Below are 26791 nucleotides of genomic sequence, written 5' to 3'. Positions count from 1 at the left end.
GGGCTGATGCACGGGCAGGACAGATCAGAACAGAGTGACGCACACAAAAACCCAACACAGCTATCAGAAGTTTGTCTGGTTCTACGCTAATTCAGATCTTGCTGTCATCATGGCTAAAGGCTTGCTTTTGAATTTGTCGAACGGCAATCTTAAATGTAGCCCATTAATTCGACCCAGGTGGGACTTGAACCCACAATCTTCAGCTCCGGAGGCTGATGCCTTATCCATTAGGCCACTGGGCCTTGTCTTCCAAGCTTCGCGTTTGATCTGTAAAATGACTTCAAGTGGTTTCTTTCAGGTCGGGTTCCGTCTTTGAGGTGAACTTCAATGAATTTGTGGCGCCCTCCCGAAAGACTTGCTTTCGACGAGGCTCGTTGGTCTAGGGGTATGATTCTCGCTTTGGGTGCGAGAGGTCCCGGGTTCAAATCCCGGACGAGCCCAGCGGCTTTGGAACAAGCAGCCAGTTGGCTCTGACCTTTTGCAGCACTGAGCCAAACCTTAAAACTGTCGTGGTTTTAAAATCCTTACTGCTTCTTGAGTTCACCTGTACTACTACAGAGCCAAGATTCAGCCGGACGAGAAGCGGATATTTCCTTACACAGAACGTACTCTGAATAGTTGCCTGCCAGGGAGTGCGGCTTCCTAACCACAAACGCTTTCTATTAAAACCAGTTCCTGCCCATTCTGTTGGAGGCCGGCGTTTGGTGACTTTACAAGTGTATGCAAGTAGCCCTTCCCTTCATCAGCCAGGCTCGTTGGTCTAGGGGTATATGATTCTCGCTGTGGGTGCGAGAGGTCCAGGGTTCAAATCACGGATGAGGCCAGCAGTCTCCGCAGGAGCAGCCTGTTGGCTCCCTCCTTTGGAGCACTGAACCTAAATCAAAACTTCTGTGCTTTTGAAATCCTTAAGGCTGCTTGTCTTCATCTGTACTCCAATTTAGCCAAAAGTCAGCCAGGTGACAAGTGTTTATTTCCTTCACAGAACGTCCTCACAATCGCTGCCTGCCAGGGAGTACGGCTCCCTAACGACAAACGTTTTGTATTAAAACTAGTGCCTGCCCATTCTGTTAAAGGCCAGCGTTCAGTGACTGTACAAGTGTGTGCAAGTAGCCCAAACGTTCATTAATCAGGCTCGTTGGTCTAGGGGTATGATTCTCGCTTCGGGTGCGAGAGGTCCCGGGTTCAAATCCCGGACGAGCCCAGCAGTTTCAGAACAAGCAGCCATTTGGCTCATTTCGTTGCAGCACTGAGCTGAACTCAAAACTGTTGTGGTCTTGAAATCCTTGCTGCTGCTTGTGTTCATCTGTACTATAACTCAGCCCAGAATTTCTTTATTTAGAAAAGTGACAGTGTACATTAGTCAACATTCATGAATGCAGATGGACCCAAATTAGTCCCAAGGTTAGTTTTCATCGGTAGTGCCTTTGCCAGATGTTATTAGGCCTAAAACTAGAGAAAAGGGTAAAACATTACAAAAATAATAGAACTAGAACTTGTAAACCACTCTGGAAAAAAATTGTCCGAGACCTGATCCGTCAGCCTCGTTGGTCTAGGGGTATGATTCTCGCTTAGGGTGCGAGAGGTCCCGGGTTCAAATCCCGGACGAGCCCTGTCACCTTTAGTGTGAGTTCAAGGATTCTCTGACTCTGTTTGCTGTTGCTGCTTTTCTCTATCAGCCACTTCATATCTTGCCATTTATTGCAAGCCACATAGTACTTGACGTCACATGCATCGGCCAAATTTAAGTGTTTGCAGGCCTGTAGCTGTCGTAGTGGGATACAAACTATTTTATATCGCTCTTAACGCAGCTGCTAGAGTTCTTACTAGGTCAAGAAAATATGATCATATAACACCGATTTTATCATCTCTACACTGGTTACCTATTAAGTTCCGCATCAACTACAAAATGCTACTACTGACCTATAAAGCCCTAAATGGTTTAGCACCTATGTACTTAACGGACCTTCTTTCGCCCTACAATCCACCGCGTTCCTTAAGATCACTAAATTCAAGGCTTCTGGTCATTCCTAGGATATCGAAGTCCAGTAAAGGAGGGAGGGCGTTCTCGCATTTAGCTCCAAAACTCTGGAATGGCCTTCCCGATACGGTCCGAGCCTCTGACTCGCTGACACAGTTTAAAACTAGATTAAAGACGCATCTCTTTAGTCAAGCATTCACATAATGCTTACCTTCTAGTCCTCTGTTATGCCATACAGAACCGTTTGCCACTGAAACTGCTTAACGCACCAGTGGGGCTCGACAGCCTCTTAGACAAACGGGTCGGCGCGTATGGTTGGGTTGCGGAGAGTTCGGGTTACGGAGAGTTTGTGAGTTATAACGGAAATTATTATGAACATCAGCTATGCTAATTATTTCCCATCTACCTTTCTGCTGTTATCTCGGGACGCTTGTCCCGAGAAAAATGGCGTTCGTCAGGTCCAGTTTTGTGTCCAGCCTCTCACGGGGATTTCGGATGCCCCAACGCCTGTGATGAGACGACTCAACCCCTGTGATGAGACGACTCAACGCCTGCGATATGTTATGGCGCCGTTTGATTCATAAACAATATTTATATTTAATATTTATATTTAAACAATATGAATGTAAGCCAGAGGAGAATTGGCCCCCGACTGAGCCTGGGTTCTCCCAAGGTTTTTTCTCCATCCAATCTGATGGAGTTTGGTTCCTTGCCACTGTCGCCTTGCTTTTGGCTTGCTTTGAGCTTGCTCAGTTGGGGTTATTTATTTAGTGTTTAGCAATGTTGTTGATCTGTGTTGTGCTACTTACATGTTATCACTGTGAAGCTGCTTTGATACAATCTGTATTGTGAAAAGCGCTATATAAATAAATGTGACTTGACTTGACTTAATTGAATTACCGCTCTTTGGCAGAAACGCTGAGCACAGGTATACTTGTTGCTCTGGTAGGGCTGATGCACGGGCAGGACAGATCAGAACCGAGTGACGCACACAAAAACTCAACACAGCTATCAGAAGTTTGTCTGGTTCTACGCTAATTCAGATCTTGCTGTCATCATGGCTAAAGGCTTGCTTTTGAATTTGTCGAACGGCAATCTTAAATGTAGCCCATTAATTCGACCCAGGTGGGACTTGAACCCACAATCTCCAGCTCCGGAGGCTGATGCCTTATCCATTAGGCCACTGGGCCTTGTCTGCCAAGCTTTGCGTTTGATCTGTAAAATGACTTCAAGTGGTTTCTTTCAGGTCGGGTTCCGTCTTTGAGGTGAACTTCAATGAATTTGTGGCGCCCTCCCGAAAGACTTGCTTTCGACGAGGCTCGTTGGTCTAGGGGTATGATTCTCGCTTTGGGTGCGAGAGGTCCCGGGTTCAAATCCCGGACGAGCCCAGCGGCTTTGGAACATGCAGCCAGTTGGCTCTGACCTTTTGCAGCACTGAGCCAAACCTTAAAACTGTCGTGGTTTTAAAATCCTTACTGCTTCTTGAGTTCACCTGTACTACTACAGAGCCAAGATTCAGCCGGACGAGAAGCGGATATTTCCTTACACAGAACGTACTCTGAATAGTTGCCTGCCAGGGAGTGCGGCTTCCTAACCACAAACGCTTTCTATTAAAACCAGTTCCCGCCCATTCTGTTGGAGGCCGGCGTTTGGTGACTTTACAAGTGTATGCAAGTAGCCCTTCCCTTCATCAGCCAGGCTCGTTGGTCTAGGGGTATATGATTCTCGCTGTGGGTGCGAGAGGTCCAGGGTTCAAATCATGGATGAGGCCAGCAGTCTCCGCAGGAGCAGACTGTTGGCTCCCTCCTTTGGAGCACTGAACCTAAATCAAAACTTCTGTGCTTTTGAAATCCTTAAGGCTGCTTGTCTTCATCTGTACTCCAATTTAGCCAAAAGTCAGCCAGGTGACAAGTGTTTATTTCCTTCACAGAACGTCCTCACAATCGCTGCCTGCCAGGGAGTACGGCTCCCTAACGACAAACGTTTTGTATTAAAACTAGTGCCTGCCCATTCTGTTAAAGGCCAGCGTTCAGTGACTGTACACGTGTGTGCAAGTAGCCCAAACGTTCATTAATCAGGCTCGTTGGTCTAGGGGTATGATTCTCGCTTCGGGTGCGAGAGGTTGCGGGTTCAAATCCTGGACGAGCCCAGCAGTTTCAGAACATGCAGCCATTTGGCTCATTTCGTTGCAGCACTGAGCTGAACTCAAAACTGTTGTGGTCTTGAAATCCTTGCTGCTGCTTGTGTTCATCTGTACTATAACTCAGCCCAGAATTTCTTTATTTAGAAAAGTGACAGTGTACATTAGTCAACATTCATGAATGCAGATGGACCCAAATTAGTCCCAAGGTTAGTTTTCATCGGTAGTGCCTTTTCCAGATGTTATTAGGCCTAAAACTAGAGAAAAGGGTAAAACATTACAAAAATAATAGAACTAGAACTTGTAAACCACTCTGGAAAAAAATTGTCCGAGACCTGATCCGTCAGGCTCGTTGGTCTAGGGGTATGATTCTCGCTTAGGGTGTGAGAGGTCCCGGGTTCAAATCCCGGACGAGCCCTCTCACCTTTAGTGTGAGTTCAAGGATTCTCTGACTCTGTTTGCTGTTGCTGCTTTTCTCTATCAGCCAGTTCATATCTTGCCATTTATTGCAAGCCACATAGTACTTGACGTCACATGCATCGGCCAAATTGAAGTGTTTGCAGATCTGTAGCTGTCGTAGTGGGATACAAACTATTTTATATCGCTCTTAATTGAATTACCGCTCTTTGGCAGAAACGCTGAGCACAAGTATACTTGTTGCTCTGGTAGGGCAGATGCACGGGCAGGACAGATCAGAACAGAGTGACGCACACAAAAACCCAACACAGCTATCAGAAGTTTGTCGGTTCTACGCTAATTCAGATCTTGCTGTCATCATGGCTAAAGGCTTGCTTTTAAGAAACCATCCTTGAATTTGTCGAACGGCAATCTTAAATGTAGCCCATTAATTCGACCCAGGTGGGACTTGAACCCACAATCTCCAGCTCCGGAGGCTGATGCCTTATCCATTAGGCCACTGGGCCTAGTCTGCCAAGCTTTGCGTTTGATCTGTAAAATGACTTCAAGTGGTTTCTTTCAGGTCGGGTTCCGTCTTTGAGGTGAACTTCAATGAATTTGTGGTGCCCTCCCCAAAGGCTTGCTTTCGACGAGGCTCGTTGGTCTGGGGGTATGATTCTCGCTTTGGGTGCGAGAGGACCCGGGTTCAAATCCCGGATGAGCCCAGCGGCTTTGGAACAACCAGCCAGTTGGCTCTGACCTTTTGCAGCACTGAGCCAAACTCAAAACTGTCGTTGTTTTAAAATCCTTACTGCTTCTTGAGTTCACCTGTACTACTACAGAGCCAAGATTCAGCCGGACGAGAAGCGGACATTTCCTTACACAGAACGTACTCTGAATAGTTGCCTACCAGGGATTGCGGCTTCCTAACCACAAACGCTTTCTATTAAAACCAGTTCCCGCCCATTCTGTTGGAGGCCGGCGTTTGGTGACTTTACAAGTGTATGCAAGTAGCCCTTCCCTTCATCAGCCAGGCTCGTTGGTCTAGGGGTATATGATTCTCGCTGTGGGTGAGAGAGGTCCAGGGTTCAAATCACGGATGAGGCCAGCAGTCTCCGCAGGAGCAGCCTGTTGGCTCCCTCCTCTGGAGCACTGAACCTAAATGAAAACTTCTGTGCTTTTGAAATCCTTAAGGCTGCTTGTCTTCATCTGTACTCCAATTTAGCCAAAAGTCAGCCAGGTGACAAGTGTTTATTTCCTTCACAGAACGTCCTCACAATCGCTGCCTGCCAGGGAGTACGGCTCCCTAACGACAAACGTTTTGTATTAAAACTAGTGCCTGCCCATTCTGTTAAAGGCCAGCGTTCAGTGACTGTACAAGTGTGTGCAAGTAGCCCAAACGTTCATTAATCAGGCTTGTTGGTCTAGGGGTATGTTTCTCGCTTCGGGTGCGAGAGGTCCCGGGTTCAAATCCCGGACGAGCCCAGCACTTTCAGAACAAGCAGCCATTTGGCTCATTTCGTTGCAGCACTGAGCTGAACTCAAAACTGTTGTGGTCTTGAAATCCTTGCTGCTGCTTGTGTTCATCTGTACTATAACTCAGCCCAGAATTTCTTTATTTAGAAAAGTGACAGTGTACATTAGTCAACATTCATGAATGCAGATGGACCCAAATTAGTCCCAAGGTTAGTTTTCATCGGTAGTGCCTTTGCCAGACGTTATTAGGCCTAAAACTAGAGAAAAGGGTAAAATATTACAAAAATAATAGAACTAGAACTTGTAAATCACTCTGGAAAAAAATTGTCCGAGACCTGATCCGTCAGGCTCGTTGGTCTAGGGGTATGATTCTCGCTTAGGGTGCGAGAGGTCCCGGGTTCAAATCCCGGACGAGCCCTGTCACCTTTAGTGTGAGTTCAAGGATTCTCTGACTCTGTTTGCTGTTGCTGCTTTTCTCTATCAGCCACTTCATATCTTGCCATTTATTGCCAGCCACATAGTACTTGACGTCACATGCATCGGCCAAATTTAAGTGTTTGCAGGCCTGTAGCTGTCGTAGTGGGATACAAACTATTTTATATCGCTCTTAATTGAATTACCGCTCTTTGGCAGAAACGCTGAGCACAGGTATACTTGTTGCTCTGGTAGGGCTGATGCACGGGCAGGACAGATCAGAACAGAGTGACGCACACAAAAACCCAACACAGCTATCAGAAGTTTGTCTGGTTCTACGCTAATTCAGATCTTGCTGTCATCATGGCTAAAGGCTTGCTTTTGAATTTGTCGAACGGCAATCTTAAATGTAGCCCATTAATTCGACCCAGGTGGGACTTGAACCCACAATCTTCAGCTCCGGAGGCTGATGCCTTATCCATTAGGCCACTGGGCCTTGTCTTCCAAGCTTCGCGTTTGATCTGTAAAATGACTTCAAGTGGTTTCTTTCAGGTCGGGTTCCGTCTTTGAGGTGAACTTCAATGAATTTGTGCCGCCCTCCCGAAAGACTTGCTTTCGACGAGGCTCGTTGGTCTAGGGGTATGATTCTCGCTTTGGGTGCGAGAGGTCCCGGGTTCAAATCCCGGACGAGCCCAGCGGCTTTGGAACAAGCAGCCAGTTGGCTCTGACCTTTTGCAGCACTGAGCCAAACCTTAAAACTGTCGTGGTTTTAAAATCCTTACTGCTTCTTGAGTTCACCTGTACTACTACAGAGCCAAGATTCAGCCGGACGAGAAGCGGATATTTCCTTACACAGAACGTACTCTGAATAGTTGCCTGCCAGGGAGTGCGGCTTCCTAACCACAAACGCTTTCTATTAAAACCAGTTCCTGCCCATTCTGTTGGAGGCCGGCGTTTGGTGACTTTACAAGTGTATGCAAGTAGCCCTTCCCTTCATCAGCCAGGCTCGTTGGTCTAGGGGTATATGATTCTCGCTGTGGGTGCGAGAGGTCCAGGGTTCAAATCACGGATGAGGCCAGCAGTCTCCGCAGGAGCAGCCTGTTGGCTCCCTCCTTTGGAGCACTGAACCTAAATCAAAACTTCTGTGCTTTTGAAATCCTTAAGGCTGCTTGTCTTCATCTGTACTCCAATTTAGCCAAAAGTCAGCCAGGTGACAAGTGTTTATTTCCTTCACAGAACGTCCTCACAATCGCTGCCTGCCAGGGAGTACGGCTCCCTAACGACAAACGTTTTGTATTAAAACTAGTGCCTGCCCATTCTGTTAAAGGCCAGCGTTCAGTGACTGTACAAGTGTGTGCAAGTAGCCCAAACGTTCATTAATCAGGCTCGTTGGTCTAGGGGTATGATTCTCGCTTCGGGTGCGAGAGGTCCCGGGTTCAAATCCCGGACGAGCCCAGCAGTTTCAGAACAAGCAGCCATTTGGCTCATTTCGTTGCAGCACTGAGCTGAACTCAAAACTGTTGTGGTCTTGAAATCCTTGCTGCTGCTTGTGTTCATCTGTACTATAACTCAGCCCAGAATTTCTTTATTTAGAAAAGTGACAGTGTACATTAGTCAACATTCATGAATGCAGATGGACCCAAATTAGTCCCAAGGTTAGTTTTCATCGGTAGTGCCTTTGCCAGATGTTATTAGGCCTAAAACTAGAGAAAAGGGTAAAACATTACAAAAATAATAGAACTAGAACTTGTAAACCACTCTGGAAAAAAATTGTCCGAGACCTGATCCGTCAGCCTCGTTGGTCTAGGGGTATGATTCTCGCTTAGGGTGCGAGAGGTCCCGGGTTCAAATCCCGGACGAGCCCTGTCACCTTTAGTGTGAGTTCAAGGATTCTCTGACTCTGTTTGCTGTTGCTGCTTTTCTCTATCAGCCACTTCATATCTTGCCATTTATTGCAAGCCACATAGTACTTGACGTCACATGCATCGGCCAAATTTAAGTGTTTGCAGGCCTGTAGCTGTCGTAGTGGGATACAAACTATTTTATATCGCTCTTAACGCAGCTGCTAGAGTTCTTACTAGGTCAAGAAAATATGATCATATAACACCGATTTTATCATCTCTACACTGGTTACCTATTAAGTTCCGCATCAACTACAAAATGCTACTACTGACCTATAAAGCCCTAAATGGTTTAGCACCTATGTACTTAACGGACCTTCTTTCGCCCTACAATCCACCGCGTTCCTTAAGATCACTAAATTCAAGGCTTCTGGTCATTCCTAGGATATCGAAGTCCAGTAAAGGAGGGAGGGCGTTCTCGCATTTAGCTCCAAAACTCTGGAATGGCCTTCCCGATACGGTCCGAGCCTCTGACTCGCTGACACAGTTTAAAACTAGATTAAAGACGCATCTCTTTAGTCAAGCATTCACATAATGCTTACCTTCTAGTCCTCTGTTATGCCATACAGAACCGTTTGCCACTGAAACTGCTTAACGCACCAGTGGGGCTCGACAGCCTCTTAGACAAACGGGTCGGCGCGTATGGTTGGGTTGCGGAGAGTTCGGGTTACGGAGAGTTTGTGAGTTATAACGGAAATTATTATGAACATCAGCTATGCTAATTATTTCCCATCTACCTTTCTGCTGTTATCTCGGGACGCTTGTCCCGAGAAAAATGGCGTTCGTCAGGTCCAGTTTTGTGTCCAGCCTCTCACGGGGATTTCGGATGCCCCAACGCCTGTGATGAGACGACTCAACCCCTGTGATGAGACGACTCAACGCCTGCGATATGTTATGGCGCCGTTTGATTCATAAACAATATTTATATTTAATATTTATATTTAAACAATATGAATGTAAGCCAGAGGAGAATTGGCCCCCGACTGAGCCTGGGTTCTCCCAAGGTTTTTTCTCCATCCAATCTGATGGAGTTTGGTTCCTTGCCACTGTCGCCTTGCTTTTGGCTTGCTTTGAGCTTGCTCAGTTGGGGTTATTTATTTAGTGTTTAGCAATGTTGTTGATCTGTGTTGTGCTACTTACATGTTATCACTGTGAAGCTGCTTTGATACAATCTGTATTGTGAAAAGCGCTATATAAATAAATGTGACTTGACTTGACTTAATTGAATTACCGCTCTTTGGCAGAAACGCTGAGCACAGGTATACTTGTTGCTCTGGTAGGGCTGATGCACGGGCAGGACAGATCAGAACCGAGTGACGCACACAAAAACTCAACACAGCTATCAGAAGTTTGTCTGGTTCTACGCTAATTCAGATCTTGCTGTCATCATGGCTAAAGGCTTGCTTTTGAATTTGTCGAACGGCAATCTTAAATGTAGCCCATTAATTCGACCCAGGTGGGACTTGAACCCACAATCTCCAGCTCCGGAGGCTGATGCCTTATCCATTAGGCCACTGGGCCTTGTCTGCCAAGCTTTGCGTTTGATCTGTAAAATGACTTCAAGTGGTTTCTTTCAGGTCGGGTTCCGTCTTTGAGGTGAACTTCAATGAATTTGTGGCGCCCTCCCGAAAGACTTGCTTTCGACGAGGCTCGTTGGTCTAGGGGTATGATTCTCGCTTTGGGTGCGAGAGGTCCCGGGTTCCAATCCCGGACGAGCCCAGCGGCTTTGGAACATGCAGCCAGTTGGCTCTGACCTTTTGCAGCACTGAGCCAAACCTTAAAACTGTCGTGGTTTTAAAATCCTTACTGCTTCTTGAGTTCACCTGTACTACTACAGAGCCAAGATTCAGCCGGACGAGAAGCGGATATTTCCTTACACAGAACGTACTCTGAATAGTTGCCTGCCAGGGAGTGCGGCTTCCTAACCACAAACGCTTTCTATTAAAACCAGTTCCCGCCCATTCTGTTGGAGGCCGGCGTTTGGTGACTTTACAAGTGTATGCAAGTAGCCCTTCCCTTCATCAGCCAGGCTCGTTGGTCTAGGGGTATATGATTCTCGCTGTGGGTGCGAGAGGTCCAGGGTTCAAATCATGGATGAGGCCAGCAGTCTCCGCAGGAGCAGACTGTTGGCTCCCTCCTTTGGAGCACTGAACCTAAATCAAAACTTCTGTGCTTTTGAAATCCTTAAGGCTGCTTGTCTTCATCTGTACTCCAATTTAGCCAAAAGTCAGCCAGGTGACAAGTGTTTATTTCCTTCACAGAACGTCCTCACAATCGCTGCCTGCCAGGGAGTACGGCTCCCTAACGACAAACGTTTTGTATTAAAACTAGTGCCTGCCCATTCTGTTAAAGGCCAGCGTTCAGTGACTGTACACGTGTGTGCAAGTAGCCCAAACGTTCATTAATCAGGCTCGTTGGTCTAGGGGTATGATTCTCGCTTCGGGTGCGAGAGGTTGCGGGTTCAAATCCTGGACGAGCCCAGCAGTTTCAGAACATGCAGCCATTTGGCTCATTTCGTTGCAGCACTGAGCTGAACTCAAAACTGTTGTGGTCTTGAAATCCTTGCTGCTGCTTGTGTTCATCTGTACTATAACTCAGCCCAGAATTTCTTTATTTAGAAAAGTGACAGTGTACATTAGTCAACATTCATGAATGCAGATGGACCCAAATTAGTCCCAAGGTTAGTTTTCATCGGTAGTGCCTTTTCCAGATGTTATTAGGCCTAAAACTAGAGAAAAGGGTAAAACATTACAAAAATAATAGAACTAGAACTTGTAAACCACTCTGGAAAAAAATTGTCCGAGACCTGATCCGTCAGGCTCGTTGGTCTAGGGGTATGATTCTCGCTTAGGGTGTGAGAGGTCCCGGGTTCAAATCCCGGACGAGCCCTCTCACCTTTAGTGTGAGTTCAAGGATTCTCTGACTCTGTTTGCTGTTGCTGCTTTTCTCTATCAGCCAGTTCATATCTTGCCATTTATTGCAAGCCACATAGTACTTGACGTCACATGCATCGGCCAAATTGAAGTGTTTGCAGATCTGTAGCTGTCGTAGTGGGATACAAACTATTTTATATCGCTCTTAATTGAATTACCGCTCTTTGGCAGAAACGCTGAGCACAAGTATACTTGTTGCTCTGGTAGGGCAGATGCACGGGCAGGACAGATCAGAACAGAGTGACGCACACAAAAACCCAACACAGCTATCAGAAGTTTGTCGGTTCTACGCTAATTCAGATCTTGCTGTCATCATGGCTAAAGGCTTGCTTTTAAGAAACCATCCTTGAATTTGTCGAACGGCAATCTTAAATGTAGCCCATTAATTCGACCCAGGTGGGACTTGAACCCACAATCTCCAGCTCCGGAGGCTGATGCCTTATCCATTAGGCCACTGGGCCTAGTCTGCCAAGCTTTGCGTTTGATCTGTAAAATGACTTCAAGTGGTTTCTTTCAGGTCGGGTTCCGTCTTTGAGGTGAACTTCAATGAATTTGTGGTGCCCTCCCGAAAGGCTTGCTTTCGACGAGGCTCGTTGGTCTGGGGGTATGATTCTCGCTTTGGGTGCGAGAGGACCCGGGTTCAAATCCCGGATGAGCCCAGCGGCTTTGGAACAACCAGCCAGTTGGCTCTGACCTTTTGCAGCACTGAGCCAAACTCAAAACTGTCGTTGTTTTAAAATCCTTACTGCTTCTTGAGTTCACCTGTACTACTACAGAGCCAAGATTCAGCCGGACGAGAAGCGGACATTTCCTTACACAGAACGTACTCTGAATAGTTGCCTACCAGGGATTGCGGCTTCCTAACCACAAACGCTTTCTATTAAAACCAGTTCCTGCCCATTCTGTTGGAGGCCGGCGTTTGGTGACTTTACAAGTGTATGCAAGTAGCCCTTCCCTTCATCAGCCAGGCTCGTTGGTCTAGGGGTATATGATTCTCGCTGTGGGTGAGAGAGGTCCAGGGTTCAAATCACGGATGAGGCCAGCAGTCTCCGCAGGAGCAGCCTGTTGGCTCCCTCCTCTGGAGCACTGAACCTAAATCAAAACTTCTGTGCTTTTGAAATCCTTAAGGCTGCTTGTCTTCATCTGTACTCCAATTTAGCCAAAAGTCAGCCAGGTGACAAGTGTTTATTTCCTTCACAGAACGTCCTCACAATCGCTGCCTGCCAGGGAGTACGGCTCCCTAACGACAAACGTTTTGTATTAAAACTAGTGCCTGCCCATTCTGTTAAAGGCCAGCGTTCAGTGACTGTACAAGTGTGTGCAAGTAGCCCAAACGTTCATTAATCAGGCTTGTTGGTCTAGGGGTATGTTTCTCGCTTCGGGTGCGAGAGGTCCCGGGTTCAAATCCCGGACGAGCCCAGCACTTTCAGAACAAGCAGCCATTTGGCTCATTTCGTTGCAGCACTGAGCTGAACTCAAAACTGTTGTGGTCTTGAAATCCTTGCTGCTGCTTGTGTTCATCTGTACTATAACTCAGCCCAGAATTTCTTTATTTAGAAAAGTGACAGTGTACATTAGTCAACATTCATGAATGCAGATGGACCCAAATTAGTCCCAAGGTTAGTTTTCATCGGTAGTGCCTTTGCCAGACGTTATTAGGCCTAAAACTAGAGAAAAGGGTAAAATATTACAAAAATAATAGAACTAGAACTTGTAAATCACTCTGGAAAAAAATTGTCCGAGACCTGATCCGTCAGGCTCGTTGGTCTAGGGGTATGATTCTCGCTTAGGGTGCGAGAGGTCCCGGGTTCAAATCCCGGACGAGCCCTCTCACCTTTAGTGTGAGTTCAAGGATTCTCTGACTCTGTTTGCTGTTGCTGCTTTTCTCTATCAGCCACTTCATATCTTGCCATTTATTGCAAGCCACATAGTACTTGACGTCACATGCATCGGCCAAATTGAAGTGTTTGCAGGCCTGTAGCTGTCGTAGTGGGATACAAACTATTTTATATCGCTCTTAATTGAATTACCGCTCTTTGGCAGAAACGCTGAGCACAGGTATACTTGTTGCTCTGGTAGGGCAGATGCACGGGCAGGACAGATCAGAACAGAGTGACGCACACAAAAACCCAACACAGCTATCAGAAGTTTGTCGGTTCTACGCTAATTCAGATCTTGCTGTCATCATGGCTAAAGGCTTGCTTTTAAGAAACCATCCTTGAATTTGTCGAACGGCAATCTTAAATGTAGCCCATTAATTGGACCCAGGTGGGACTTGAACCCACAATCTCCAGCTCCGGAGGCTGATGCCTTATCCATTAGGCCACTGGGCCTTGTCTGCCAAGCTTTGCGTTTGATCTGTAAAATGACTTCAAGTGGTTTCTTTCAGGTCGGGTTCCGTCTTTGAGGTGAACTTTAATGAATTTGTGGCGCCCTCCCGAAATACTTGCTTTCAACGAGGCTCTTTGGTTTAGGGGTATGATTCTCGCTTTGGGTGCGAGAGGTCCCGGGTTCAAATCCCGGACGAGCCCAGCGGCTTTGGAACAAGCAGCCAGTTGGCTCTGACCTTTTGCAGCACTGAGCCAAACTCAAAACTGTCGTGGTTTTAAAATCCTTACTGCTTCTTGAGTTCACCTGTACTACTACAGAGCCAAGATTCAGCCGGACGAGAAGCGGATATTTCCTTACACAGAACGTACTCTGAATAGTTGCCTGCCAGGAAGTGCGGCTTCCTAACCACAAACGCTTTCTATTAAAACCAGTTCCCGCCCATTCTGTTGGAGTCCGGCGTTTGGTGACTTTACAAGTGTATGCAAGTAGCCCTTCCCTTCATCAGCCAGGCTCGTTGGTCTAGGGGTATATGATTCTCGCTGTGGGTGCGAGAGGTCCAGGGTTCAAATCACGGATGATGCCAGCAGTCTCCGCAGGAGCAGCCTGTTGGCTCCCTCCTTTGGAGCACTGACCTAAATCAAAACTTCTGTGCTTTTGAAATCCTTAAGGCTGCTTTTCTTCATCTGTACTCCAATTTAGCCAAAAGTCAGCCAGGTGACAAGTGTTTATTTCCTTCACAGAACGTCCTCACAATCGCTGCCTGCCAGGGAGTACGGCTCCCTAACAACAAACGTTTTGTATTAAAACTAGTGCCTGCCCATTCTGTTAAAGGCCAGCGTTCAGTGACTGTACAAGTGTGTGCAAGTAGCCCAAACGTTCATTAATCAGGCTCGTTGGTCTAGGGGTGTGATTCTCGCTTCGGGTGCGAGAGGTCCCGGGTTCAAATCCTGGACGAGCCCAGCAGTTTCAGAACAAGCAGCCATTTGGTTCATTTCGTTGCAGCACTGAGCTGAACTCAAAACTGTTGTGGTCTTGAAATCCTTGCTGCTGCTTGTGTTCATCTGTACTATAACTCAGCCCAGAATTTCTTTATTTAGAAAAGTGACAGTGTACATTAGTCAACATTCATGAATGCAGATGGACCCAAATTAGTCCCAAGGTTAGTTTTCATCGGTAGTGCCTTTGCCAGATGTTATTAGGCCTAAAACTAGAGAAAAGGGTAAAACATTACAAAAATAATAGAACTAGAACTTGTAAACCACTCTGGAAAAAAATTGTCCGAGACCTGATCCGTCAGGCTCGTTGGTCTAGAGGTATGATTCTCGCTTAGGGTGCGAGAGGTCCCGGGTTCAAATCCCGGACGAGCCCTCTCACCTCTCACGAGTTCACACTTACATATAATTTTGAGTGAGTAAGATTCAATGCGTATTTGGCGTGCTGTCCGGAGGGAGGGCTCCGTGCTCGGAATTCTGCCCGAACCCAGAGTACTCCCCCCGTATGCAAGTGATTTTTTAGAAAGAGGAGTGTGCAGGACTAGGAGTGTGGAGAAGGGGTGGAGGAGGGATGCTGCAAACTGGAGGTAAGACTGCTGAGTCTATATATACCCTCTTATCATTGGTTGCTGATTGCTGATTGCCGTCCACTCGTGTTAATTATCTGAACGTGCTCCTCCCGAACTTAGTTATTAACAAAACTTCATTTCACGAGTTCACACTTACATATAATTTTGAGTGAGTAAGATTCAATGCGTATTTGGCGTGCTGTCCGGAGGGAGGGCTCCGTGCTCGGAATTCTGCCCGAACCCAGAGTACTCCCCCCAAAAGGCTAAAGAGCAGAGGACAGCCGCCGGACTAAAGACCCCCCAAAGAGTGCCAAGAAATGGCGGGCTGGCATCTCGAGAAGGGGCCTGGATGCTTGGTCAGGGAGGCCCGTGATGTTGGCTCACTGCCTGGACTGATGGCCCTTGTTGACTGCGAACAAGGTGTGGTTGTTGTATACTTGTCCAGGAGGTTTTCGCGCTGCATCCACTGTAAGACCAAATATTCGCTGAAATGAAAGAGAAAACATGAGTGCTCTACCTGGAACTTTCTCGCTCCGTCCGATGTGAGACCAATGCTCGCTGGACGGAAAGAGGAAACCTGAAAAGAGGAAAATGAGTGCTTATCCAGGAGATTTTCTCGTACTCTCGTCCACGGTGAGACCGAATGCTCACCGGATGAAAGAGAGAAAATTTAAGTGCTCTACTGGGAAAGCTCTCACTCCGTCCGCTGTGAGACCAATGCTCGCTGGACGGAAAGAGGAAACCTGACAAGAGGGGAAAATGAGTGTTTGCCCAGGAGATTTCTCGTATTCCATCCGCTGTGAGACCAGCTGCTCGCTGGATGAAAGAGAAAATTTTAAGTGCTCTACTGGGAAAGCTCTCACTCCGTCCGCTGTGAGACTAATGCTCGCTGGACGGAAAGAGGAAACCTGACAAGAGGGGAAAATGAGTGTTTGCCCAGGAAATTTTCTCATGTCCGTCCGCTGTGAGACCAACTGCTCGCTGGATGGAAGAGAAAATTTTAAGTGCTCTACTGGGAAAGCTCTCACTCCATCCGCTGTGAGACCGATGCTCGCTGGATGGAAGAAGGAAAACTGAAAAGTGGAAAAATTGAGTGCTTGCCCAGGAGATTTTTCTCACACTGCATCCGCTGTGAGACCAACTGCTCGCTGGATGAAGGAGAAAAATGTAAGGGCTCCTCTGGGAAAGCACTCACTCTGCTCATAAAGTGATGGCGGTTTTTTGAGTGTCTAAGAAAAATGAAAAAGGGTAATTTAAACGTGGCATTGAGTGTGTGAGTGGAACTGAAGGGCTGGTAGCTTATGCGGAAAGCCGAATACATTTAATGAGAATTTCCAGTGTTATGGGGTGTCCGGAGTCGGGGGCGGGTGGGCTGGGATCTTTGGATCCCTTTAATCAGGGTTTGTGAATTGTTTAACTCCACAGAAGTAGTGCCGTACGACAGTTTATGGGAAAAACTGGATTGCCGCTCAAATAACCTTTAATAGGAGATAAAAGATTTGATTGGAAAGAGAAAAATCGGGGGAAGGCAAGTTATAAGAGACGTTATATTTATCGTTTCCTTTCTTTATGTTACCTCCAAGCGGTAATATAGGATTGAAGGGTCCTGGGAGATACCGCTTGGAGGATAAATTTTGATGCGTGCGACGTTAGCTTGGAGACCAAGCTTGCTGGACAGAGGAAATAATCAATTAAGGGTTTTAGCAGGAATAATAATTCTAAATGGTGATGTACTGGAGAGAAAACATCATTGTTATAGCAGTGTAGAAAATAAGCCAGAGGAACAGAGCTCCTGCGGGAGCAGAGAAGAGGTCACTGCTTGAGCAGTGTAGAAAATTATCCAGAGAAACAGAGCATCTGTGGGAGCAGAGGAGACGTCACTGCTGTGGCGGTGTAGTAAATTAGCCAGAGAAACGGAGCTCCTGTGGGAGCAGAGTAGACATCATTGCTGTGACGGTGAAGAAAATTAGCCAGAGAAAAGAGTTTCAGATGGAGCAGAGGAGACGACACTGCTGTGGCAGTGTAGAAAGTTAGCCAGAGAAACAGGGCTCCAGTGGGAGCAGAGGGGACGTCACTGTTATAGCAGTGTAGAAAATAAGCCAGAGTAAGAGAGCTCCAGTGGGAGCAGAGTAGACATCACTGCTGGGGCCGAGTAAAAATTAGTCAGAGAAAGAGAGCTCCAGTGGGAGCAGAGTAGACATCACTGCTGTGTCAGTGTAGAAAAAATAGCCAGAGAAACAGAGCTCATATGAGAATTATTCAGAGAAACAGAGCTCCTGTAGGAGCAGATGAGACATCACTGCTGGGGCCGAGTAGAAAAATTAGCCAGAGAAACAGAGCTCCTGTGGGAGCAGATGAGACATCACTGCTGGGGCAGAGTAGAAAAATTAGCCAGAGAAACAGAGCTTCAGTGGGAGCAGATGAGACGTCACTGCTGGGGTAGAGTAGAAAAATTAGCCGAAAGAAACACGGCTCCTGTGGGAGCAGAGTAGACATCACTGCTGGGGCAGAGTAGAAAAGATTAGCCAGAGAAACAGAGCTCCTGTGGGAGCAGATGAGACATCACTGCTGGGGCAGAGTAGAAAATTAGCCGAAAACAACGCGGCTCTTGTGGGAGCAGATGAGACATCACTGCTGGGGCAGAGTATAAAAGATTGGCCAGAGAAACGGAGCTCCTGTGGGAGCAGAGTAGACATCACTGCTGGGGCAGAGTAGAAAAGATTAGCCAGAGAAACAGAGCTCCTGTGGGAGCAGATGAGACATCACTGCTGGGGCAGAGTAGAAAATTAGCCGAAAGAAACACGGCTCTTGTGGGAGCAGATGAGACATCACTGCTGGGGCAGAGTATAAAAGATTGGCCAGAGAAACAGAGCTCCTGTGGGGGCAGAGGAGACATCACTGCTGGGGCGGTGGAGAAAATTAGCCAGAGAAACAGAGCTCCAGTGGGAGCAGAGGAGACGTCACTGCTGGGGCAGTATAGAAAATTAGCCGGAGAAACAGAGCTTCAGTGGGAGCAGATGAGACATCACTGCTGGGGCAGAGTAGAAAAATTAGCCGAAAGAAACACGGCTCCTGTGGGAGCAGAGTAGACATCACTGCTGGGGCAGAGTAGAAAAGATTAGCCAGAGAAACGGAGCTCCTGTGGGAGCAGAGTAGACATCACTGCTGGGGCAGAGTAGAAAAATTAGTCAGAGAAACAGAGCTCCTGTGGGAGCAGAGTAGACATCACTGCTGGGGCAGAGTAGAAAAATTAGTCAGAGAAACAGAGCTCCTGTGGGAGCAGATGAGAAATCACTGTTGGGGCAAAGTAGAAAAATTAGTCAGAGAAACAGAGCTTCTGTGGGAGCAGATGAGACACCACTGCTGGGGCAGAGTAGAAAAATTAGTCAGAGAAACAGAGCTCCTGTGGGAGCAGAGTAGACATCACTGCTGGGGCAGAGTAGAAAAATTAGTCAGAGAAACAGAGCTCCTGTGGGAGCAGAGTAGACATCACTGCTGGGGCAGAGTAGAAAAATTAGTCAGAGAAACAGAGCTCCTGTGGGAGCAGATGAGAAATCACTGTTGGGGCAAAGTAGAAAAATTAGTCAGAGAAACAGAGCTCCTGTGGGAGCAGATGAGACACCACTGCTGGGGCAGAGTAGAAAAATTAGTCAGAGAAACGGAGCTCCTTTGGGAGCAGAGGAGACGTCACTGCTGGGGCGGTGGAGAAAATTAGCCAGAGAAACAGAGCTCCAGTGGGAGCAGAGGAGACGTCACTGCTGGGGCAGTATAGAAAATTAGCCGGAGAAACAGAGCTTCAGTGGGAGCAGAGTAGACGTCACTGCTGGGCAGTGGAGAAACGTACCTGTGCAAATGAGCTGTGGTGTGAAGCCGAGCAAAAGCGGGAAGTAGATTGGGGCCTGGCTGGCCGATTATCATCTTCTTGAGCGCAAACAAAGATGCGAAAAAGAGGGGAGATTTAATCTTTTTTTTTTTTTTTTTTTTTTTTCATTTGTTGCATTTTTATTTATCTTTCAAAACTCTTTCCTAGTCACACAAAAGATCTTACTTTATTTTTTCACTCAACACCCAGCATCATACTAATGAAAGTCTTATCTGTTTTCTTCTTTTTTTTTTTTTTTTTTTTTTTTTTTTTTTTTTATTTATTTAACAGTCAGACATACATACAAACAAACCAACATAGTGCAGTAGTGAGCAATCTTGTAAATCCATAATTCCAGCAGTGGCAAGAGTGATTTAAGTGTTTGATCCAAGTGTGTAAGTGAGCGTGTATGAGCGTGGGTATGTGCGTGTGTACACAAAGTAACCATTTATTATTTATTACCATTGTCATTACCATCACTCCCCACTACCACCATACTGCCCATATTGTTTTTGTAGATTTTTATTTCCATCCTTCCTCCTATGTAACAATTGCCATTGTCAATCCTGTACAAAATATGATAATATAATAATATAATATAATAATATAATATAATATAATATAAGACAACCTTCCCCCACATCTCATCAGTCCCTATCTTTTCTATATTTTTCTTTTTTTTTTTGTGTGTGTGTGTTATGTGCAATGTCTAAAGTGCATTAAAAGAGGGAGTACAGTGCGAGAATGTCTCAAATTGGGCCAGAGATGCTGTCCCGTTGAAACTACTTCTCGCCTGTCTTGCCTGCCTTGGTGTTTGCGATGTTTATCCAAATATACTTATTCTTTTTTTTTTTTTTTTCTTTCTTTTTTTTTTTTTTTTTTTTTCCCTTTTCTATGTTGTGGTGCATTAAAAACCCATGAAGAGATAAGGGGGAAGTTATTGCATTAGTGATGACAATGACGCTTAATTCTAGTTCTACATTCTAATTCTACAGCATTGACAATGGCAATATTGATGATGATAATAATAATAATAATAATAGTAGTAGTAATAATAATAATAATAATAATGAATGACAATGATGATGGCAGTGGTGATCACAACGGTGAGAGCAAAAGACAGCAACAACAGCAATTACAACAATGAAACAACAAAAAATTAAATAAAAGTGAAAATAGTAATCATAACAGTGACAGTAAAGATAGCAATAACAATGATGACAAAAACAAGTTCGAACAACTAAAATGCACAAATACACAAATATTCGTGGGTTGGTTATAGTCTGAGTTAAGAACAGAGAAGGGATTCATAGCTGTAAGAGGTCAGAAAGTGTTGGACGGTAGAGGTCAGTTTCAGATGTGTAATTATGAAGGGGAGATGCGAGTTCCATTGCAATGAAGTCTGTAATAAGATTTTTCCAAATGTTAATGTGTAATTTATTTCTGGTTTTCCAGTTCATGAGGATAGTTTTTTTGGCGATGGTTAGCGCTATGAGGAGTATTTTAGAGTTTATAGTTTTATCAGTGATTATTGTAAGGTCCCCCAGCAAGCAAAGGGAAGGCGACAATGGGATGTGGCAGCCAACTATAGTGGATAGTGAGTGTGTGACCTCTTCCCAAAAGTGTTTGATTGGAGTGCAGTGCCAGGTTGCATGGATGTATGTGTCTGTAGAATTTTGATTGCAATGTGTGCAAACTTCTGATGTGAAACCCATTTTAGCTAATCTATTGCCTGTGTAATGTGTTCTGTGGAGTAATTTGTATTGTATTAACTGAAGATTCGCATTTTTGGACATGAGATAGACATTTTTACAGATTTGGGTCCAGAAGTTGGCATCAGTGGCTATTGAAAGATCATTTTCCCATTTTATTGTTGGTAAGTATATAGTCTGAAGTTGATTTGAGATAATTTTGTATATTTTAGAGAGCAGTTTTTTTGGAGAGGAAATGTTGACCATGTCTGATATTGCCGGTGGAAGTTCTAAATTTGTATCTCTGATGTTTATTTTTGCCAGGACAGAAGATTTGATTTGTAGGTATTTTAAAAATTCGTTGTTCCCGATGCCATACTCCTGAGCCAGTTGTGGAAATGGTTTAAATGTGTTGGATTTGAAAATATGCTTAATGTGCGTGATACCCCTTTCCGCCCATGTGTGAAAATTCAATGTTTTTTTATTGCTTATAAAATCACGGTTGTTCCATAGTGGGGTGAGGTTAGATGGAGCTAATGTAGAGTTTGTGATTTGGTGAAATTTCCACCAGGCTGTCAGAGTGGAGGCTATAGTTACTGCATTAAAACATGTGTGTTGTTTAATTGATTTGGTGAGGAACGGTATGTCAGCTATATTTAATTCTTTGCATAGTGATTGTTCTATATCTAGCCATATAATATCAGATTGGGTGGGGTGAATCCATTTGTATATGTATTGCAGTTGGTTAGCCATTGAGTAATATTGGAAATTTGGTGCTTCTAGTCCTCCTTGAACCTTACTCTTTTGTAGTGTAGTGAGTTTTATCCTTGGCGTTTTATTTTTCCAGTAGAAGTGAGTTATAATGGAGTCTAGTGATTTAAACCAGGTGAGTGTGGGGTGGGTTGGAATCATTGAGAATAGGTAGTTAATTTTTGGTAGAATCGTCATTTTTATTGCTGCTATCCTGCCGATTATGGAGATTGGGAGGTTGAGCCACCTGAGCAAATCGTCTTCTATTTTTTTTAGTAGTGGTGTGAAGTTGAGTGTTACCAACTCTGACAGTCTGGAGGAAATCTTAATGCCTAAGTAAGTGATGTGATCCTGACAAATAGGTATTGGTGATTGATGGGGTGCCACATCCCATTTGGTTTTATGTAAAGGGAGGATGGAGGATTTATTCCAGTTTATTGCATAATCGGATATTTTTGAGAAGGACTGGATTGTTTTAATTATTTCTTGAGTAGATGTTAGGGGGTCTTGTATATATAGTAGGATATCATCTGCATAGAGTGAGATTTTATGTATTTGTTGTGGTGTTTCAATACCTTTGATTGCTGGGTTTTGACGGATAGCTGCTGCTAAAGGTTCAATAAAAATGGTAAATAGGGATGGAGAGAGTGGACATCCCTGCCTCGTCCCCCTATGCAGTGCGAAGCTTTGTGATGTTAGTCCATTCGTTGTGACTGTGGCCGATGGTGATGTGTATAAAATCTTGATCCAGTTAATAAATGACTCTCCAAAGCCGAATTTTTGTAACGTGGTGAATAAAAATTTCCAGTTGACCCTGTCAAAAGCTTTTTCGGCGTCTAATGTGGCAATGAGAGTATCTTTCTGTTGTGTTGATGAGTAATGCATTAAATTGTATAATCTGCGGGTGTTATTCGATGCATGTCTACCTTTTATGAAGCCAGTCTGATCAGGATGGATTATATATGGTATAATTTGTTCAATTCTATGGGCTAATGCTTTGCTAATAATTTTTATGTCGACATTTATGAGTGAGATAGGACGATAGTTAGATGTGAAGGTATGGTCTTTGTTAGGTTTAGGAATGAGTGATATAAGTGCTGTATTCATGTGGGGAGGGAACTTTGTATTGTGTTTTATTTCTGTTATTGTTCTGCTAAATAGTGGGTATAAGGTTGACCAAAAATGTTCGTAAAACTCAGCAGGGAAGCCATCTGGACCTGGTGCTTTATTATTTTGCATGCTTTTCAGTGCGGAGTGAAGTTCTTTTTCTGTGATTGGTAATTCTAGTGTGTTTATTTGTTCCATGTTGAGTTTTGGTAGAATGATGTTATCGAGGAATTGGGTTATGTCTTCTTGGTTCGGATCAAGATCGGATGAGTATAATTTAGTATAGTAATCTTGAAATGTCCTGTTTATCTCAACTGGTGAATTGGTTAGCTTCCCTGCCGAGTTTCTGATGGAGGTTATAGCTGTTTTTTCTTTATTTCTTTTAATTTGACTGGCTAAATATTTTCCGGATTTATTGCTATGGTGAAAAGTTTCTTGACGGAGCCTGTGAATCAGAAATTGGTTTCTTTTGTTTATTATTTCATTGAGCAAAAATTTGTTTTCTCTAATTTCTTTATAGATGCTTTCTGATTGATTATTTGCGTGTAAAATTTCTAGTTCTTTTATTCTTTCTTCCAGTTGTGCTTCTTTTTCTCTGTCCTTTTTCTTTTTATGTACTGAATATGATATAATTTTCCCCCGTAAAACTACTTTCCATGTTTCCCAGAGCAGTGATGCTGACGACTTTGGAGAGTCATTTATTTCAAGGAAGGATGTCCACTCTCTTTTGAAGTAACTGTCAAATTCTGGATCTTTCAATAGTGATATATTAAAACGCCATCTGGTGGGGTGCTTCTGTATTGCAGATGGGTTCCATGTGAGAGTTACCGGGGAGTGGTCACTGATAGTGATCGGATGTATTTTGGTTTCTAAAATATTTGGTATGATTGAATTACTGGCTAGAAAGAAATCAATGCGGGAGTAGGTCTGGTGAACGTTAGAATAAAAGGTGTATTCTCTGGCGAGTGGGTGTTGTAGCCTCCAACCATCGCAAAGACCAAAATCACTCATGAACTGCTTTATTGTTTGGGAGGATTGCGGAGATTTACCTGTATGTTTTGACCTGTCAAATGATGGATTGATTACAGTATTATAGTCTCCCCCTATAATTATTGGACCGTTGGAAATGTTTGAAAGAGAGGAGAAGAAATTTGCAAAGAAGGAGGAATCATCAGAGTTTGGTCCATAGATGTTGCCAATTGTGATTGGATTATTATTGATTGAAATGTTAATAATGATAAAACGGCCTTCAGGATCGGAAATGGTTGTATGGTGGTTAAACTGTATTTTTTTGTTTATTAAGATGCATACTCCTCTTTGTTTTGAATTATAGTGGGAGGAAAAACAGTGGTTGAAATGTGTAGTTTTTAAGCTATTTTGTGTATATTGTGAGAGGTGTGTTTCCTGTATTAGACATATATCTGCTTGTGTATTTTGTAGGTAATTTAAAACTTTATTTTTTTTTGTTAGTGAACCAACTCCACGAATATTCCAAGTTATGAACTTCAAATGCATGAACCTATATTGTATATTTCATAGTTACCTTGTGTGAGTATAAATCTGTGTGTGTGGATGTGAATGCGGTTGAGTGTGTGTGTGTGTGTGTGTGTAAATCTATAACAACAAATGACAAATAAAACAGGGAAAACATAGATACCTATAACCAACAACAGAACATATAAACATTGAGCAAGGTTATTTAGGTGCATTTAGAGTACAATGTGCGTGCGTGGTGCAAGTGATTTAAAAGAATATGGGGATTATGAATTGAGTATAAATTGAGTATAAACGGATTGGAAATGTTACATTGCTATTATCAATAATCAGTAAAGCCAGGGAGTAGTGTCTTTGTCTCTAAATAATTGTCCATCAATGTATAATTTGTCCACTGTGATGATTGCTTTTTTACCTTGGTTGATCATTGTCTTGCGGATGGGGAAAAGTAGCTTACGTCTGCGGATGATCTCTTGTGGATATTGGTCGTTGAGTCCGTAATGAGTCCCTTTGAGCTGCCGTCCTTGTCGCTGAACCAGTACTTTTTGTTTGAAATGTTCAAATTTGGCGATGATGGGGCGGGAACGGGTGGAGTTGATGTGTTTCTGTCCTAAACGGTGAACGCGATGGAAAGTGATGTGCTCCACAGTCTCCGGTGTAAGTTTGAGCTGATTAACCAGGAAGTCCTTAACAGATTTTTCGGGGTCTTCGGTGGGTGATTCGGGAATGCCGGAGAAGATTAAATTGTCTCTCATACTGCGTGACTGTATATCCAGGATGGTTTCTTGCATGGCTTTGTTCTCGGTGATGACGGAGGTAAGTTGAGTGTTTACAGTTGAAAGTTTTGCAGTGAGTGTGTCCACGGAGCTTTTCAGTGATTTATTTTCTTCTGTGAGTGAATCGACTTGCTGTTGACTGTATTCCAGGCTGTGGCGGAGGTTTTGAAATTCTTTGTGCAGTACTTCGATTAGTGAAAGTCTAGAGTCCAGGTTTGATAAGCGCTCGTTGATTGATAGGAGTATGTCGGAACAGCAGTTTGTTTTGATCGGAGTGGATAATGGTGATGTTGGTGACGGCGGTGAATCGGTTGATGAGGGAGAGTCCGAAATGCGTGGTTTTTTGGCTTTGCGTGATCGGCCCATTGTAACGTTGCAGAGTCTGTTGAAGTGGTGGTCAATGTAATCCTCCAGTTGGTCCAGGTCCGAGTTGTAATCCAGGTTTTAAGTTAGGGTTAAAACGGTTGATTTTGTAGTTGAAAAGCGAGTGAGGGGAAAAAAAAAAAAAGTTCGTTTGTTTTTCTAGCAGCAGCGCGCTGCCATGTTGAATTAGCACCCAACGCGCACACACACACTACGTCAATACGTCATCACGTACACCCACTGTCTGGGGAGATTTAATCTTTGCAGGATTATGCACATCTTTATTAACGTTTCAAAATGGCTTAGGGAACTTTCACCCTGGCAGTTAAGTCCATAACGGGGAATGGTTCGCATGAAAAATCGCTAATGTGAACGCCATTATGGGAACCGGGTGCGCACTGGGGTACCGGACCCGAGACTACCTGGAGGAGGTGGTGGTAGTACTGACTACCCAGCACGGACTCGGGTGCGCCCTTGTTCAGGAAATAAGGTATCCTGTGCATGCGTTTTAGCTTATTGTGATGTATTCAGTTAAATAAGTAAGGGATGATGGTGTTGAGGAATTACCCTGGATACGAGCGAGAGTGAGCCTGCAGTGTATTCGAGCATTGTATGTGGAATCAGAGCAACATATTTGTAAATCCACTGTATTCTTAAGGGTCCGTTTGCAAGCAGCAGAAAACCACCTTATGCGACACACGTACAATAAACCTGCATTGTTCACTTAACTGCGCATAATAGAAGCAATTTTACTAAAAATAAATAAGTAAATACACAATATTTACCCACGTTCTGCTTTCCATCGAGCGCCGTGCACGTTTGCAATGACATAAGATGCACGCGAACGCACCAAGGTTCGATAGAATTAAATTGGGTGTGGAACCGGACCCACGCTGCGGGGGGCGTCGGGGACAAATGCGCTCGGACCGCTGCAAACACAGGATACAAACCATATATGGCATTTCACCGTAACAAGCCTAGTGTAAAAGCTCCGTTGTTTCTCATTTATTTATTTGTCATTTCTAAGGGTGGTTCCCTGCCGATTTGTTCGTTCTGGATTAGTAAACCAAATGGTGAAGCTGCGGGTTAGAATTGGTCTGAACTTCTGAAATCTTAAAAGAGGAGTTGATTCCTGTTAATGGAATCGATTCCTAGCTTTGGAATCGACTCTATATTCCTAACGCCTCGGATCGAGGAATCGATTCTTTTTGGGATCGAGGAATCAATTCTTTTAGAATCGATTCCCAGCCCTACTGTTTACCTGTGAGTTTTACGCCATAAAGAAGCATTGCGTTTAAGGAATGCAAATCATTGTACAGAAACTATTTATATCGATCACAATTAGTATCCGGATAGCGTAAATGCTCGACATTCAACGATTGAAGAGATGCGAAGTTCAATCAGGGACGCGAAAGTTTTCAGCTAAGCACTCACAGAGTTGACCCGGCAGATGTTTGAGAGTGTGGATCAGCCGGGACTGGATCTGCAGCGTGGCTTAACTTACTTACTGCCTGTTGCGACGGCCGACGCTGGAGGAATGTCCATTCCTTTGCGTTAAGATGGCTGCATTGCCTTGTCCATATCTCTATGGCAGGAATTATTGAATGGTCTGGTTTAA

The 26791-nt window shown here is 44.6% G+C and overlaps 1 protein-coding gene, 1 long non-coding RNA gene and 21 other non-coding genes across 23 annotated transcripts in view; 14 read left to right on the top strand and 9 right to left on the bottom strand.

Moving 5' to 3' along the window:
- LOC148971945 (uncharacterized) overlaps positions 1-26791 on the bottom strand; it is a 443851-nt gene that overhangs the window by 268763 nt on the left and 148297 nt on the right. The window lies entirely within an intron of this gene.
- Positions 170-242, bottom strand: trnar-ccg (transfer RNA arginine (anticodon CCG)). The gene has a single exon. It is a non-coding gene; the product is annotated as a tRNA-Arg (tRNA).
- Positions 369-440, top strand: trnap-ugg (transfer RNA proline (anticodon UGG)). Its single transcript has one exon. It is a non-coding gene; the product is annotated as a tRNA-Pro (tRNA).
- trnap-cgg (transfer RNA proline (anticodon CGG)) lies at positions 1130-1201 on the top strand. The gene has a single exon. It is a non-coding gene; the product is annotated as a tRNA-Pro (tRNA).
- Positions 3096-3168, bottom strand: trnar-ccg (transfer RNA arginine (anticodon CCG)). Its single transcript has one exon. It is a non-coding gene; the product is annotated as a tRNA-Arg (tRNA).
- On the top strand, positions 3295-3366 carry trnap-ugg (transfer RNA proline (anticodon UGG)). Its single transcript has one exon. It is a non-coding gene; the product is annotated as a tRNA-Pro (tRNA).
- Positions 4969-5041, bottom strand: trnar-ccg (transfer RNA arginine (anticodon CCG)). The gene has a single exon. It is a non-coding gene; the product is annotated as a tRNA-Arg (tRNA).
- Positions 5168-5239, top strand: trnap-ugg (transfer RNA proline (anticodon UGG)). The gene has a single exon. It is a non-coding gene; the product is annotated as a tRNA-Pro (tRNA).
- On the top strand, positions 5928-5999 carry trnap-cgg (transfer RNA proline (anticodon CGG)). Its single transcript has one exon. It is a non-coding gene; the product is annotated as a tRNA-Pro (tRNA).
- Positions 6337-6408, top strand: trnap-agg (transfer RNA proline (anticodon AGG)). The gene has a single exon. It is a non-coding gene; the product is annotated as a tRNA-Pro (tRNA).
- trnar-ccg (transfer RNA arginine (anticodon CCG)) lies at positions 6828-6900 on the bottom strand. The gene has a single exon. It is a non-coding gene; the product is annotated as a tRNA-Arg (tRNA).
- trnap-ugg (transfer RNA proline (anticodon UGG)) lies at positions 7027-7098 on the top strand. The gene has a single exon. It is a non-coding gene; the product is annotated as a tRNA-Pro (tRNA).
- Positions 7788-7859, top strand: trnap-cgg (transfer RNA proline (anticodon CGG)). The gene has a single exon. It is a non-coding gene; the product is annotated as a tRNA-Pro (tRNA).
- Positions 9754-9826, bottom strand: trnar-ccg (transfer RNA arginine (anticodon CCG)). The gene has a single exon. It is a non-coding gene; the product is annotated as a tRNA-Arg (tRNA).
- On the top strand, positions 9953-10024 carry trnap-ugg (transfer RNA proline (anticodon UGG)). The gene has a single exon. It is a non-coding gene; the product is annotated as a tRNA-Pro (tRNA).
- trnar-ccg (transfer RNA arginine (anticodon CCG)) lies at positions 11627-11699 on the bottom strand. Its single transcript has one exon. It is a non-coding gene; the product is annotated as a tRNA-Arg (tRNA).
- Positions 11826-11897, top strand: trnap-ugg (transfer RNA proline (anticodon UGG)). Its single transcript has one exon. It is a non-coding gene; the product is annotated as a tRNA-Pro (tRNA).
- Positions 12586-12657, top strand: trnap-cgg (transfer RNA proline (anticodon CGG)). Its single transcript has one exon. It is a non-coding gene; the product is annotated as a tRNA-Pro (tRNA).
- Positions 12995-13066, top strand: trnap-agg (transfer RNA proline (anticodon AGG)). The gene has a single exon. It is a non-coding gene; the product is annotated as a tRNA-Pro (tRNA).
- On the bottom strand, positions 13499-13571 carry trnar-ccg (transfer RNA arginine (anticodon CCG)). The gene has a single exon. It is a non-coding gene; the product is annotated as a tRNA-Arg (tRNA).
- Positions 13698-13769, top strand: trnap-ugg (transfer RNA proline (anticodon UGG)). Its single transcript has one exon. It is a non-coding gene; the product is annotated as a tRNA-Pro (tRNA).
- Positions 14457-14528, top strand: trnap-cgg (transfer RNA proline (anticodon CGG)). Its single transcript has one exon. It is a non-coding gene; the product is annotated as a tRNA-Pro (tRNA).
- LOC148971961 (uncharacterized) lies at positions 15307-26292 on the bottom strand. Its single transcript, XR_016146797.1, has 2 exons — positions 25959-26292; positions 15307-15615 (listed from the first exon to the last, which is right to left on the bottom strand). It is a non-coding gene; the product is annotated as an uncharacterized LOC148971961 (long non-coding RNA).

The sequence above is a fragment of the Pimephales promelas genome, chromosome 16, assembly GCF_988280905.1.
Source record: "Pimephales promelas chromosome 16, fPimPro1.hap1.1, whole genome shotgun sequence".
NCBI classification, from domain to species: domain Eukaryota; kingdom Metazoa; phylum Chordata; class Actinopteri; order Cypriniformes; family Leuciscidae; genus Pimephales; species Pimephales promelas.
The sequence above is the reverse complement of the archived record's forward strand: the minus strand, read 5'-3'. Positions and strand labels throughout refer to the sequence as shown.